The 15,488-nt window shown below is 45.2% G+C and overlaps 1 protein-coding gene across 1 annotated transcript in view; it reads left to right on the forward strand.

Moving 5' to 3' along the window:
• The first annotated feature begins 1,759 nt into the window (after positions 1 to 1,759).
• Positions 1,760 to 15,488, forward strand: part of LOC135218262 (small ribosomal subunit protein RACK1-like) — a 53,485-nt gene continuing 39,756 nt past the window's right edge. Inside the window, exon 1 of the mRNA XM_064254435.1 lies at positions 1,760 to 1,897. The gene's annotated coding sequence lies outside the window, so the exon portion shown is untranslated. The remainder of the gene's footprint in view (positions 1,898 to 15,488) is intronic.

Consider the following 15,488-nt stretch of genomic DNA (forward strand, 5'->3'; position numbering starts at 1 on the left):
AATCGCCCTTTCTAAATCCACACACACCCATCACTACACAACACTGGATAACAGGCCACCTCAAAAGTTGAGCCAAGATGCTGTTCGTTCCGTCCTGCATTCGGGATTCGGGTTTTGTTGGGGAAAAGAGACAAGTCATGCAATTACCACGAATGCAGAACTGACTTACAAGGTTTTCATGAGCATAAAAAACTTTACAATAATTATCAAGTTCGTTGTCAAAAATAAATTCCAAATATAATAGTGTGCAACTTCAACATATTTATTAAATGTAGTGAATTAATTGGTGGTGTGTGTCAATACAATTTTGGGCGATATCATGCCCAAACAGAGTACTACGCACATACGCATACACACCCCCAGAGGGGCATGCAAAGGAGCGATCAGAGGAGCGAACTACTACCCTTCCCTTCCCCTCACGATCTTTTGACCTCTCCTAATGGCTTCTCTGGCGAGAGGCACAAACAAGACCCAATGACACCAACTCTTACCATACGTAATATGCGCAATACATTCACCAAGAACAATTTCATATATATAAAGACAAATGAATTATCATAACTAAAACAGTAATTATACTTCGTTACTAAAACGTCTACTGGCGTTTATGTCAAAAGACTTCGTCTTTGTGTAAAACCATCTTTTCAGTGCTAACCGCACCACCGATACTACGTACTAGAACATAGCAAATCAGATAATATAATGTTAAGAGTGTCATTCTCGAATAGATGTGGTTCTTTCGCCCTTATTATGTCATGCGATGTAGACGTACATATCTTTACAAAATATATGGGCATGCGAATCCATTTGGTTTTCACATGAATACAAATACAGTAACAGTTCCTGTCTGTCGATTACCTGACAGACGTCAATACGCAGTGAAAATCAATCAATAATTTCTTATGAGACAGACACTAATACTATAATAAAAGACAAATAGCATGGAAACAAGTGAATACACAAAAATATTAGAAAATAAAATCGTTGTGAGAGGAATTCCTCACACTACACTTCAACCTTATAATAATTATAAAATAAAGACATAGACATATAGATTTTTTCCTATCGCTGATTTGGAGGCCCCCTAGAAAGCTTGGGGGCCGAGCGCCCCTCACTGGCGCCCCCCCCCCCCCCCCAAAAATGAAAAAAGGTAACGTTTAAGAGAGAGGGTAGGAGGCCTCTGAAAATGAACCTACAAATGGTAAATAAACTGCTGTTTTCATGTGCTTTAAAAGCACATATTTTCTGATCAGGGAGAAAATAGGAAACGTGTAAGGGAGAGAGAGAGAGAGAGAGAGAGAGAGAGAGAGAGAGAGAGAGAGAGAGAGAGAGAGAGAGAGAGAGAGAGAGAGAGAGCCTCTCTAAGTCTAAAAAAGAAATTACAAGTGAAATATTGTTCTTTCGGATGCTTACAAAGCAAATATTTCAAGACCAGGGAGAACATAGATAAAGTGTAAGAGAAAGAGATACAACGAGAGAGGGGGTGGGGAGTAAAAATTAACTCTCAGATGAGAAAAGGAGATAGATGTTTTCGGGTGCTTCAAAAGGAAACCTTTCATAACCATGGGGAAAACAGGTACCCTTTTAAGAGAGCGTAGGAGGGTGCATCTAATAATGAACCTACAGATGAAAAAATTAAATTATAGTTTTCATTTGCTTCAAGAGCAAATGTTTCAAGACTTGAGAAAATAGGTAACGTGTAAGAGAGAGAGAGAGAATTCGCAACAAAACAGGAGGCGCCGTTACAAAGGTTCGACCACTAAAATTGAACTTTGAAAGGTGCTGCGCCTGCGCCGAGCGGCCACAAAGCTCTGCCCTGTTTACTTCCTCCGTAAGGACCGGTTATACCGAGGCCGTCGAATTGCTGTTTTTATCGCAATTCATCCTCATCGCACAGGTATTTATCGATTTTGATTTTACTTATAGTCATTCAGCAGCATTTAAGCAATACTAAGGACCATTATTTATAAGTCTAGAAGGAGTTATTAACGTGATAAATAGTCAAATATGGTTGTCTTGGTCATGTCAAACATGGGCGCTTTTGTGCACCATCGGTTGACGGACTCGTGAAAATCACATTTTTCTCTATAGTGCTGACAGTGTTCCCTACTTTATAAAAAGGATAATGGCTAATAAGTAAGCTCTGTAGAGGAGAATGTATAATGTAATGTTTAGGATTTTTTTTGTAGTATTATGAAACGACCGACGCCGTTCGAGTTAGGGCCCGAGGAGGTTAGGGTAGTACACATGTTTAGTGGAAAATCAGGCCAATCACTCGTTGTAGAAGTATCCTGAGACCAATGCGAACCCATTAGACAAATTTATTTGATATGAGTTTGAACTGGCCACGAGGGTAAGAAGACCGAGGGGCGACAAAGCGCCCACGATCCCGGAATGTGGCCACCTTCTCGAAAAAAGTTCTTGAAACCGCTTCAAAGTAAGTGGTGTGTCCTAGATTATGAAGTAATGGCTTAATTCAATTGGGTTATCGGGACTAGCTGATCCAGTCTTGCCCGTGTTTGGATCCACCCTTCGAAAAAGTATTTTAACACCTGACACCAGAGATGGGCACCAGTCACGAGTCATTGGTGGTGAGAGCAACACCTTGAGACCTCTACTCTACTTTAAGTATTTTCTCCAAAGAAATTAAGGTCCTATAAGTTTGAGCGCCTCCGTGGCGTGGTTGTTATGGTGTTAGCGTCCCACTTTGGTGGTCGCGGGTTCGATTCTCGTACATTCCATTGAGGAGTGAGAGATGGGTATTTCTGGTGATAGAAGTTCACTCTCGACGTGGTTCGGAAGTCACGTAAAGCCGTTGGTCCCGTTGCTGAATAACCACTGGTTCCATGCAATGTAAAAACACCATACAAACAAACAGAGGTTGATAAAAGTAGCCATGCGCAGTGCAAACATACCTCCATGGCGAATTAAGTGGTCAATAGGAACATTGGAGAGAGGGAACAATGAGCCTTGTGAAGGAGGAAGACAGATTTGTGCCCTAAGTCAGGTTAGTGTGGTTCGTTTGATTAGGTCATAACCTTTGTTGCCATACTGGGGGGTCCAGGGGACGAAAGCCCCTGGCCAGGTCAGGGCACGTGCCCAAAGTCAGGTTAGGTTGGTTTGTTGGGTTAGGGCCACAATTGTTACTATGCTGGGGGGTCTAGGGGGCCAAGCCCCTTGCCAGGTTTAGGTCGGTTCGTTTGGTTTAGGCTTTTCTATAAATCTATTAGGGTAGAATATCACGACAGGCCAACCCTCATCACGATGGACGGGTCTTTATTCACTCGATATTTAATTGGTGAAACATGAATACAATTGCAACTCTAAGCATACCATTTAAAAGACTGAAGTTTCGTCAACATATTGTGATATATGAAAGCCCCATACGAATTAAAATAAGCATGTGAGCTCTTCGTAAAATGTGTTTTCAAGGCAGTTTTGAAATCCAATATGGCGGCTACGTTTTGCATGGACGGTTCTCATCAGTGACGGCCACCATCTTTCCCCAGCCTTCCCAGCACTCATTTGAACAATGTTAGCGTATGTATGTAACGTTTATTGATCTTACTCAAGATTGCAGTTGTAATCAGCACAATAAAACAACATTTGTTCCGACTAAGTACAAACCGTCGGTTTGTCTAACAAAAAAAAGGATATCCGCGGGAACGCGCCGACGCTACCGCATACAAAGAGTTCAAACTTGAATGCTGTACCTGGGTCTGGGGTAACTGTGGCGGGGGAGGTGAGCCCGGGGCCAGCTTGGGTAGGTCATTGTGATACCATTCTTTTCGCGGTAGCCGTCGTGTCAACACCTAGGGTAAAACATCAAAGCAGGCCACGCAGGCCAGCTACCATCAGTGCAAGCCACCCTCCGAAAAAGTACATTATAACGCGTCCTGACACCCGAGATGGGCATCAGTCGCGACTTGTTGTTGGTGAGAAACGGAGCTAAAGACCTCTACTCTCCTTTCGAAGTAAGTATTTTCCCCAAAGTTAGAAATTAAGGCCAAATTTTAAGATTTAAACAGATTTAAACAGAGGGTACTGAAAATGGCGCCCACGGCAGTGGAAATCTCACCAAAACGCTTTAGAAATTTTTTACTTACAACTAAAAATGTTTCGAAGATTGACGCCATCTCGATGTTTACGGAGTAGCTTGTGTCAATAAACTAACCATTTCCTGTGATAAATCCGCACACCACTTGTACCCACAGACGCTGGAGCACTTTTATCACAACAATTGAAACACGATTTCTCATCAACAAGAAGCCAGGCGTAAACAGCTGTTGGGGTAGAAGATGACGAGAAGCGTTCTCTTGGCTAATTTTAAATAAGTAGTAAAACATCAATATTTTACATATTTATGATGATTAATTTGAAAATATTCGTTATTGAAAAAGTAACTCGACTCTGACTCAAATTTAAGTAATTATTTTTCTGAATTAGAACGTTCTTTCAAGTTCTGTATTATGACGTCACGACATCTTGACTTTCGTACCTATTGTAAATAATGCTATACTCAACTGTCATTGCAGAACAGTTTACCAGTTATTCGTGCAGATTGTTATCAGCTATACATGTAATTGTTATAATCGTAATGCCGCATATATATCTTTATTATTTACTTTTTGGATATATGAAAGATGTTTTACTGCTGGATTATCGCCGTAGTGTGACGCAATCGTTTTCGGTCCATGGGGCCCTCTGTCTGTTTTCCGCACATAAGAAATTATGGGGCCGAATTTGCAATGACCAGAAAGTCGTTAAAAGAGGAAAGTTAGCATTGAGGGGCATATGTTTTGACTGAGAAAAATACAAATTTATTCAATAGCTAGCTTGTAAAAAATACTTGGTTATAAAAACTTGATTGACAACTAAGCAGCATGTCTACTATGGGTTTCAGAGACAGTGCAAAGCACGTTTTTGGGCAATACCTATTTCTGTAACGAACACTCGTTAACAGAACGAGATTTTGCTATAGTGCATTACACCCAGTGCCGTAATTTATAAGGGTATCGTGAATCACTAATCGTAAAGAATAACGTACACTTGTCCTCCTTGTACCAAGAGACAAAAACTCCATTATGCAGAAATGGATACGAACACGCGTATAAAAGCTCCACCTACCCTCTCCCCCCCCACCCCCGCCTCAACCGCCATCCCTTTTCTTCTTCGTTCCTCCGCCTTCCTTTCTCTCTCTCTCTGTTGCCATTCGGTATGTGTTGACCCTCCAAACTGGGTATAAGACTACACACAAAACGTTGAAATTGGTGAAATTAGGCTATGTATTGGAAGTATATATACATAAATATTAAAAGCAATTTTATCATTATTGCATTACTATGACAACTAGAATTCATGGAAACAGTTTATAATAATGGAACGGCGTATGTGTGAAGCCTCCACTAATGTGGCAACGATGATTTTGCCATTCTTAGCATGCAAACATTAAAACATGCAAACATTAAAGGTTACATTTATTTCTGGCATACGATATTTAACGAATTTCAAAATACTAATAAAGGACTGAAATCAATGAAAAGTGCTAGCAAAAAAAAAAAGCAAAAAAAAAAAAAAACGTAGTCGTTCCTCTATGCACTTTTCCGTATTCGTTCCTCTATGGTTTTCGGCAGCCAGATGTACGAAAACGTTAGAAACATTTGATTTTATCTACGTTAGAAATATCTGTAATTTTTCGGGGTAATTTGGTTGCTAAAAAGGGATAATATACTGAATTAAATCAAAATTTTTAAATAACAATGTAAATTTAAACTAAATAACGAGTAAAGTAAACAGTTTAGGGAATAAAACTTTGCAGTTTCGTCGTCTGTCGTCGTCTGCTGTTTGTAATTGTGTTTATGGCGCGCCGCGCTTAGAAACCAGGAACAGCAACGGGTTTAAAGTGCAAGTGGAGTGAACTGAGACCAAAATGTGTATAATAACAATCAAATAAGCACTGTGGAGTTTCAGTTGTGATGGCAGTAAGGATAAAAACCGCCGATTACAAGGTAAGAATGAATTCAGTTCCAACCATAACCCCGGGAATAACAAGTTTCATACTTTCACTAATATAGGCAACAAAATGTTGTTTTATTGTGCTGATTACAACTGCAATCTTGAGTAAGATCAATAAACGTTACATACATACGCTAACATTGTTCAAATGAGTGCTGGGAAGGCTGGGGAAAGATGGTGTCCGTCACTGATGAGAACCCGTCCATGAAAAACGGTAGCCGCCATATTGGATTTCAAAACTGCCTTGAAAACATATTTTACGAAGAGCTCACATGCTATTTTAGTTCGTATGGGCTTTCATTATATCACAATATGTTGACGAAACTTCAGTCTTTTAAATGGTATGCTTAGAGTTGCAATTGTATTCATGTTTCACCAATTAAATATCGAGTGAATAAGACCCGTCCACCGTGATGAGGGTTGGCCTGAACTGATGTTTCCCCCTACTCCTTCCGCCTTGCTTGACCCGACTTGAGATAAACAACGCATGACCGCCGACTGTAGTCCTTTCTTTATCGTGATACATCTTTGACATCCTGTGCTTGAGGTGCTTCCCCAGTGCCCTATTCCTATCCTTTTATTTTATCCTTTAGTATTACCCTAGCATCCTAACTTCCCTGTAAAGTAGGAAGGCGGATCTATGGTGGGTTTTCGGGGAGGTTTGTTTGTGTGGTGTTTCCGATGGCATGCGTTGCGGTACATCTTTGCCTTCGCCAACCTCGGATCCTCATCTTTGGTGTATTGCTTGTAGGGGTTTTGAATGTTCCCCTGATGCATCGTGTTCAACCTGTGCGCAGTGGAATAATGATCAGTGGAGGCTCTATTATGAGGCGCATGAGAGTGTTTTCAGTGACGCTAATGTTGATACCGATAAGCCTAGGCCTAGGCCGACTAACGTGGGGCCTAAGGCTGTGTGTGAGGGGGATAGTGCCCAATTGGAGAACACTAGGCCTATATCCTTCCTCCTTATTAACGGTGGGACCTAGTTAGTGAGCCTAGTGTCCTTCCCAAGAAACCTAGGCTAAAGAAAACCTTCGTCGTCGGGGGCTAGGAAAGCAGGTAAGAGGAAAGAAGCTACCTTAGGGGCTGGGATCCATGTTCCTGCCTCGAAGCGTAACAAGAAGGGGTCTTCAACCGAGAGCTTGTTCCCGCCTAGCCTAAAGGCCGAACTATCTAGGTATGACCATAGCAGTGCCGAGACACAGCCGGGTACCAAGGTAACCCCCTGTTCCTCTCGGGCACAATCAGTCCAGCCCCAGGAGGGATCCGGTGACGGACCTGATGCCTCACCCTCCCATCCTGAGGACAGTGCTAAGGAGCCCGGAACGGGACCCAACTCGCAGGAGCCGGAGGCCCCCTCCCCTCCAGAAGTTGCGGCAACCCGACGCAAGAAGCCAGCCAGCCACAACGCTCGGAGGAGGAGCATCAATGGAGACCTTTCGATGCCGCAAGGCCTAGGTCGCGCTGAGAGACCAGTGCCAGACGCTTGATGCCCGAAAAAGCTAGGCCTAGGCATGAGCCTAGTACCTCCGCACCACCTCCATCAGTTAGCCTAGGTACAGTGGGGGCCCAGGTCCTCACTCCCGCACTGGACATTGCGAACCTGGTCAAACAGGCGGTGGAGGACTACTTAAGCTCCAAAAAGGAGGTTTCCCAGCAAGTGGAGAAGAAGAACACCAGTCTAGAGGAGTCTGCCCGTAGGATGGAAGAAGCCAGGAAGAAGTTCCTTTTGGAGAAGAAGGTCAGAGGAACTGTTTCCAGATTTGGGTGGACAGTTCTGACTCTGATTACCGAGCCCGATTCATGCTCGAGGGGGAGCCCGATTCTGACCCCACGATTCGGACGGCAGTCAGACTAGCTCACCTGCGGAGCCCGAGCCCTTATCATTCAACCAGATTCTGTCGTTGATTAGGTAGCGCCAATGGCCTAACAAAAACTGAGGAACTGAACCAGGAGTTTCAGTCAGAGGTGCATAAGGTGCTCAACCTGAAGAATTCACAGACCCCCCTCGGTCAGCCTCCCCTGGAGCAACCAGGTTAGGCTAGCCATGGCTAGAGCGTCCCGAGAAGCCACGACTTCACCACTAGGGTATCTGAGAAACAGAGGTGGCTTCCTATCCCTGCTCAGGGGGGCCAGCAGGTATTATAGGCCAACAGGTGACAAACTAAGGGAGTCTGCATATTCCAGGGACCTTGCAGATCTCTTAGATGTCAGTCTGGACGCCCTTCAGAAAAAGCACCTCTTGCTCTCTCCCTCAGAAACCGAAGGACTCATTCGCGCTCTAGCTCTGGCCCTCGCTACGAATTCGTGGATGGAACGTCTACTGGCAGCACTTCCGCAGTTCTTACCCGAGCTCCAGCCTCAGCAGCAGCAGAACTTGTCTTCGTTCATGCAGTGTGGGATCAAGACACTCTCGCACCAAGCAGACAACTTAGCGGTCCTGTGGGCTAATATGGAGGTGAAAAGGAGAGAGAATGCCTTCAAGGAGGCCAAATCGCCAGTGGTGAGAGACCTCCTCCCGGACTTACGGAAAAACCCGCTGTTCCAGAAAGAACTTATTCCTGCGGAAGAAGTTCGCAAGGCAGCGGAGAAGAAGAAGGAGCGATCTCTCCAATCTAGGGCTCTCTCCAATTCCGCAACCCCGGGCCATAGACCACGGCCAGCACCACAGATTAGCCAACAGGTAAGAGAAGCGCAGAGACCGGCTTTTCCCGTGCGTAGGCGAGAGGAGAAGAAACCTTACTCTGTGTCGAAGGACAAGTTCCATAGGGAGAAGACTCGTCCCTTTCCATCAAAGGAGCGGAAGCAGAAGGGCAACAGAAGAGAGGGAGGTCCCCGCAAGAAATTCTAGGCCAGATCCTGCCCGTCAGCGGAAGGTAGGGGGTTGCTTGGCTGCCAATTGGCAAGTGTGGCAGCAAGCAGGAGCGGAAGATTGGACCCTGCAGGTTATCAAGTCAGGCTACCGTCTTACCCTTCCAGTCTACACCCACTCTATCCCTACCCCCATCCAAGTCCCACCCCTTCCTATCGACCGGACTCGGACCGCGGACGGGCCCTGGAGGAGGAAATATCCAAGCTACTTCAGAAAGGGGCGTTGGAAGAGGTTCAGGATCCAGGTCCAGGGTTCTACTCCAGATCTTTACCTGGTAGAAAAGGCAACAGGGGTTGGAGCCGGTCATAGACCTTTCACCCCTCAACAAGTTCCTTTCTCTGACAAAGTTTCGGATGGAAACGGCAGAGTCCGTCCGTTCGAGCTTGTGTCAGGGAGGGAGACTTCATGGCCTCAATAGATCTTCAAGATGCCTACTTCCAAGTCCCTGTTCACCCCGCCCTCCTCCAGTAAAATTCCTCAGATTGTCAGCAAGGGAAAGACTCTGCAGTTCACCTGCCTGTGCTTCGGCTCGCCACAGCCCCACAGGTGTTTCACCAGGGTCTTCAAGATAGTGTCAGTTTGGGCACACGCAAGAGGCATCCGTCTCCTCCGCTACCTGGACGATTGGCTCATCTAGCCGAGAACGGCTGCGCAGTGTGGCGGGAGCACCTTCAGCTAGTTTTGTCATTCGTTCAGGAACTGGGAGTGGTGGTGAATGTCGACAAGTCGGATTCACTCCCCAGGCAAAGGATGGTGTACCCTCGGAATGACACTAGATTCATCCCTCATGAAGGCCTTCCCCCTCGGAGAACAGGGTCTCCGGCCTAGTATCTCAAGTGCGGAGAGCTTTGGGGCCCAGCCCTTCCCACGGCAAAACTCTGCCAGTCCATCTTAGGACACATGGCCTCAATAGAGAGACTAGTGCCTCACAGCAGAAGGTATGAGGCCGCTTCCAGTGGCTGTTCAAGAAACAATGGTCTCCTCAGGAAGGGGACCCCAACAGAAAAACAAAATTCTTCTCTCCCACAAGAAGTAAGGAAGTCCCATGGAGTGGTGGATGGTGCCTTCCCACCTCCAAGGGGGCATCTCTCTCAGTCCGAGAACCCCAGAGATTCTCTTCACGGATGCATCAAAGGAAGGGTGGTGGGGGGCGCGGACCTGACGGAGGAAGAAGTGAGCGGCCTGTGGTCGGAAGAAGAGAAAGCAGCTCACATCAATGTCTTGGAATTGAAGGCAGTCTTCCCTCTCCCTTCAGCACTTCCTGTCTCAACTCCAAGGGAAAACGGTGGGCCTAATGTCAGACAACTCCACGGTGGTGGCATATCTAAACAAACAGGGGGGCACAGTCTCACTGGATCTCTGTCGCCTGGCAGTACAAATCCAGGAGTTAGCAGAGGAAATGGACATCACCCTCAAGGCAAGATATATTCCAGGCAAGAAAAAAGTTTGGGCGGACCATCTGAGCAGGAGGGGACAGATAATCAACACAGAGTGGTCCCCCAACCCCATCAAGAAGTAGCAGATGGCCTGATAAAGAGGTGGGGCTCTCCGTCGATAGACCTCTTTGCCACCGCATGGAACAGAAAACTGCCAGTGTTCTTCTCCCCACCTCCCAGACCCGCAGGCAGCGGGGGAGGATGCCCTCCTGCAAGATTGGAAGAACCTGGACGCTTACGCCTTTCCGCCTTTCCCCCTCCTCCAGAAGATCCTTCAGACAGATTCGCTAACTCGCAGAACCTGCGAGTAACCTTAGTAGCTCCTTGGTGGCCGGAAGCCCCCTGGTTCCCGAAGTGCTGGATCTTCAGTTAGAGGACCCGTAAGCCATACCAGACAGAATAGATCTCCTCGCCCAACCCAACAACGGATGCCTACACCCAAATCCGGTCGCCCTCCGCTTACACGGGTTCAGACTGTCATCAAAATCCTCCGCGATAGAGGTTTTTCCAGGCAGTTAGCTGAGCCATGGCCAATCCTGTGAAACCTTCCTCAGGCAGATTGTACCAGGGAAAGTGGCGACGGTTTCAAGATTGGTGTCAAGATAAAAGCATTGCCCCAGACGAGGCCACCATCCCTCAAACTAGCGAGTTTTTTTGTTTCCACCACCTCAGGAAGGATAAACGACTATCCATATCGGCAGTGGACGGGGTATAGAGCGGCTTTAAATCAAGTATTCGCGTTGAAAGGCATGGACCTCGCTGCATCTCCAGAAATTTTGTTGCTCTTCAAGCACTTTAGGAAGAACCTGTCCCCCCCGAGAGAGCTACGGACTCCCCGGGACTGGGATGTAGCCTTAGTCCTGGAATCCTTGAGAGGTCCTCCCTATTGAGCCCTTACATTCAGCTTCCTTGAAGAACCTCACCTTGAAGACCCTTTTCCTCTTAGCCCTGGCATCTTCGAAGAGGGTCAGCGAACTACACGCGCTGTCCTACGAAGTGTCACACACCAGGCGTTGGAGGGAGATGGGGTTCTCGTTTGTCCTGGCTTGTAGCCAAGACTCCAAGGGGGACCCATACAGCCAGAGGAGATGTTTTCCTCTTTTACCATTCCTTCCTTGGGGGATTTTACCGGCTTTGACAAAGAGGAACTGATTCTATGCCCGGTCAGAGCCATGAAGGCCTACCTCAAGAGGACGAGACAGTTCAGACCGGCTATCAAACGGCTGTTCGTGGCCACGGGCAAGCATCCGAAAGAGGTGGCTAAGAATACCATCTCCTTCTGGATCAGACAGGTTATAAGAAGGGCCTACGAAAACAAGGAAGTACCAATGCCAAAGGTGAGGGCTCACGAAGTTAGGGGCATAGGCTCCTCTATGCTCTTCAGGAAGAACCTCTCAGTGGGTCAGGTATTGAGAGCAGGCACCTGGAAGAGTCAAACCACCTTCACCTCCTTCTACCTACGAGAAGTTACGTTCAAATCTCTAGAAGTGTTCTCTCTGGGCCCCATTGTCGCAGCCCAAGAGATCCTCTAGGCGTTGGTCACCTGCACTGCGTACCTCAATTTGGAAATACACACACACACACTCCCAGCAATTCCCGCCTAAGTCTGGCCGAATGTAAGGGTATGAGTGAGTTTTCTGGTAATATCCTACGTATGACTGTACTGTCCATGACACGACTTGGCCACTACTGACTTACCTGGAGAGAAGAATGATGGCTAAGAATCCTTCAGGAACAGCTCTCTGAGTGAGTATTAGTAACCATAGGTTAGGACAACAGCCGGAGCCCCTTGGGTTCTCCCTATTGAATCCTTACCGTGTAAAGTGTCATGAGGAGTAGGGGGTCTGGGTTAACATCAGGTCATGTGAAGTTATTGGCGGCTCTTCAAAGGGGTACATTCAGGTCACTCACCTTCCCATCCTCAGTTCGAGTCTCCTTTTGTTAGACAACGACGGTTTGTACTTAGTCGGAACAAAAGTAATTTTGTCGAAAAATTATTTTTTCCTATATACAAACCTAGGTTGTCTAACAGATTAATGGCCCTCCTCATCCAACCCCTCATTGAGTTATGGCCCCATTTTGAAGAGTGTGTCTGTTAGACTAAGTATTCTAACGGCTCAAAAGAATGGTATCACAATGACCTACCCAGCTGGCCCGGGCTCACCCCGCACAGTTACCCCAGACCCAGGTTACAGCGATTCAAGTTTGAAACTCTTTTGTATGCGGTAGCGGCGGCGCGTTCCCGCGGATATCCTTTTGTTAGACAACCTAGGTTTTGTATATAGGAAAAATAATTTTTCGACAAAATTACTTTTTTGTTGCCTATATTAGTGAAAGTATGAAACTTGTTATTCCTTGGGTTATGTTGGAACTGAATTCATTCTTACCTTGTAATCAGTGGTTTTATCCTTACTGCCATCACAACTGAAACTCCACAGTGCTTATTTGATTGTAATTATACACATTTTGGTCTTAATTCACTCCACAGTGCACTCGAACCACATTGCTGTCGTGTTTCCTAAGCACTCACTCCGTAAACAAAGTTACGAGCAGCAGACGACAACACTGATTATGAGATGCAAAGCTTTATTCCCTTAATTGTTTCGAACTGGATATTGGTACGGCAGCCGTACCCCGATCTCGGTAGATATTGGTACGGCAGTGAATTGCGCATGCGCTAACCGTTGTTTACCGCCTCACGCATATCCAAAGACTATATACTGAAGTATATACACAGTCTTTGGGCATATCAGTGACAGCAAGAAAAATGGTGACGGAACAGCATGAACCGCGGAATAATACATTAGTTTTCGCCGAAAAACAGATGTTTTCAGGCTTTAACGAGCTGAAGAAAGCCATAGACATCTATGAGACTCAAACTTTTCAAAAATTGGGTAATTCATGGTATATACGTAGGTCACGAACGATCGAATCGGCCCTGAAAAGAATTCCGAAGAGGAGATTCAAAGAGGATTATATATAAATATATACACTACCATCGTACCTTTGGTGACTTTCTCGGCTCTTTATTCTGCCCGACGTCGGCAGCTGCAAGGGCCGTTATATACTTTACAATATTCTTTTAATTCACTTCATTGGGTATATTGCAGCTGTCGGAGAAGACGATAGAATTTACCAGGTCCATTAAAATCTGGATTGTGTTGTTTTTGTAGTACAAAAAAAGCGGACACAATTCACAAAAGCTAAACAAACAAAACAGGGGGGAGGAACATTTTGCTAACTGAAAAAAAGGGGGACAGATGTTCAAAAGCGTGACTGTCCCACCTAAAAGCCGAGCTCTGGTTACATAATACAGTATGATTAGCAAACTGGTAAACTGATACAGCTAACTGCCGTATCTACAGCAAGTCAAGACCGCAAATACGGCGCCAATGACAGAATCTGCCGTACCCTCACTGCACTATATTATTTGTACGGCAGGAAGTCTGAAATTGACGCATGCGCAATTCACTGCCGTACCAATATCTACCACGATCGGGATACGGCTGCCGTACCTATATCCTGTGCCTAATTGTTTACTTTACTCAATATTTAGTTTAACTCTACTTCAAAATGTTTATTTAATTCATGTCCATTATCCCTTTTTTGCAACCAAATTAACCCCCCAAAATTACAAATGTTTCGGATGTATACTTACGAGCAGACGACGTGAGGAAAAATGGCTCATCGTTGCCAATCTAGTGGAGCGTCACACATACGCCGATGCATTTACAAACTGTTTCGATGAATTCTAGTTGTCATAGTAATGCAGTAATGATAAAATTGCTCTAATATGTATATATACTACAAATAGATACGCTAATTTCACTTATTTCCCCGGTTTTGTGTAAGTCTTATACCTAGTTTGGAGGGTAAACACATACCAATTGACAACACTGATAAACAATTGAAGAGCGCAAAACGCCGCAAAGAATGCCGTAGTCCCCTTGAATAAGTACGAATAAGTGCTGGTAAGAGTGGGTTTACGATTGTTGTGATGAAAGTCCCGCCCAGCGTCTATGGGTACAAGTGTGTGTGCAGATTTAGCACATGAAATGGGAAGTTTGTTGACACAAGCGACTCCGTAAACATCAAGATAGCGTCAATCTTCGAAACATTTTTAGTTGTAAGTAAAAATTTCTAAAGCGTTTTGGTGAGATTTCCACTGCAGTAGGCCACCCTTTTCAGTACCCTCTGTTTAAATCTTAAAATTTGGCCTTAATTTCTAACTTTGGAGAAAATACTTACTTCGAAAGGAGAGTAGAGGTCTTTAGCTCCGTTTTTCACCAACAAGACTGATGCCCATCTCCGGTGTCAGGACGCGTTATAATGTACTTTTTCGGAGGGTGGCTAGGTGTTGATTGTAGGTGGCCTGCTTGGCCTGCTGTGATATTCTACCCTACTGCACGTTTTCAAAATTTGTGCCAAGGAGCAGCAATAGTTTTGTGGGTAGATCTTGGTTACCTATCTGCGGCGGCCCAGACTATGGCAGTTGCGGGTTTTCTATGCAGTTTTACCTACTGAACAAGAATTTAAAGTAATATTTATTTGAATGACTGTAACCCCCAGGGACCAGTACTAAACACGGCGAAATACATAGGACGCCCCAATCCCTAGTGCATGTTCGTATCTGCGGTTACGTTTCTTGCAGGGTATTTCCAAAGAATACTAGGGGGAAACATCAGTTCAGGCTAACCCTCATCACGGTGGACGGGTCTTATTCACTCGATATTTAATTGGTGAAACATGAATACAATTGCAACTCTAAGCATACCATTTAAAAGACTGAAGTTTCGTCAACATATTGTGATATATGAAAGCCCCATACGAACTAAAATAAGCATGTGAGCTCTTCGTAAAATATGTTTTCAAGGCAGTTTTGAAATCCAATATGGCGGCTACGTTTTTCATGGACGGTTCTCATCAGTGACGGCCACCATCTTTCCCCAGCCTTCCCAGCACTCATTTGAACAATGTTAGCGTATGTATGTAACGTTTATTGATCTTACTCAAGATTGCAGTTGTAATCAGCACAATAAAACAACATTTTGTTGCCTATATTAGTGAAAGTATGAAACTTGTTATTCCCGGGGGTTATGGTTGGAACTGAATTCATTCTTACCTTGTAATCGGCGGTTTTTATCCTTACTGCCATCACAACTGAA

The sequence above is a fragment of the Macrobrachium nipponense genome, chromosome 9 (genome assembly GCF_015104395.2).
Source record: "Macrobrachium nipponense isolate FS-2020 chromosome 9, ASM1510439v2, whole genome shotgun sequence".
Classification (NCBI taxonomy): domain Eukaryota; kingdom Metazoa; phylum Arthropoda; class Malacostraca; order Decapoda; family Palaemonidae; genus Macrobrachium; species Macrobrachium nipponense.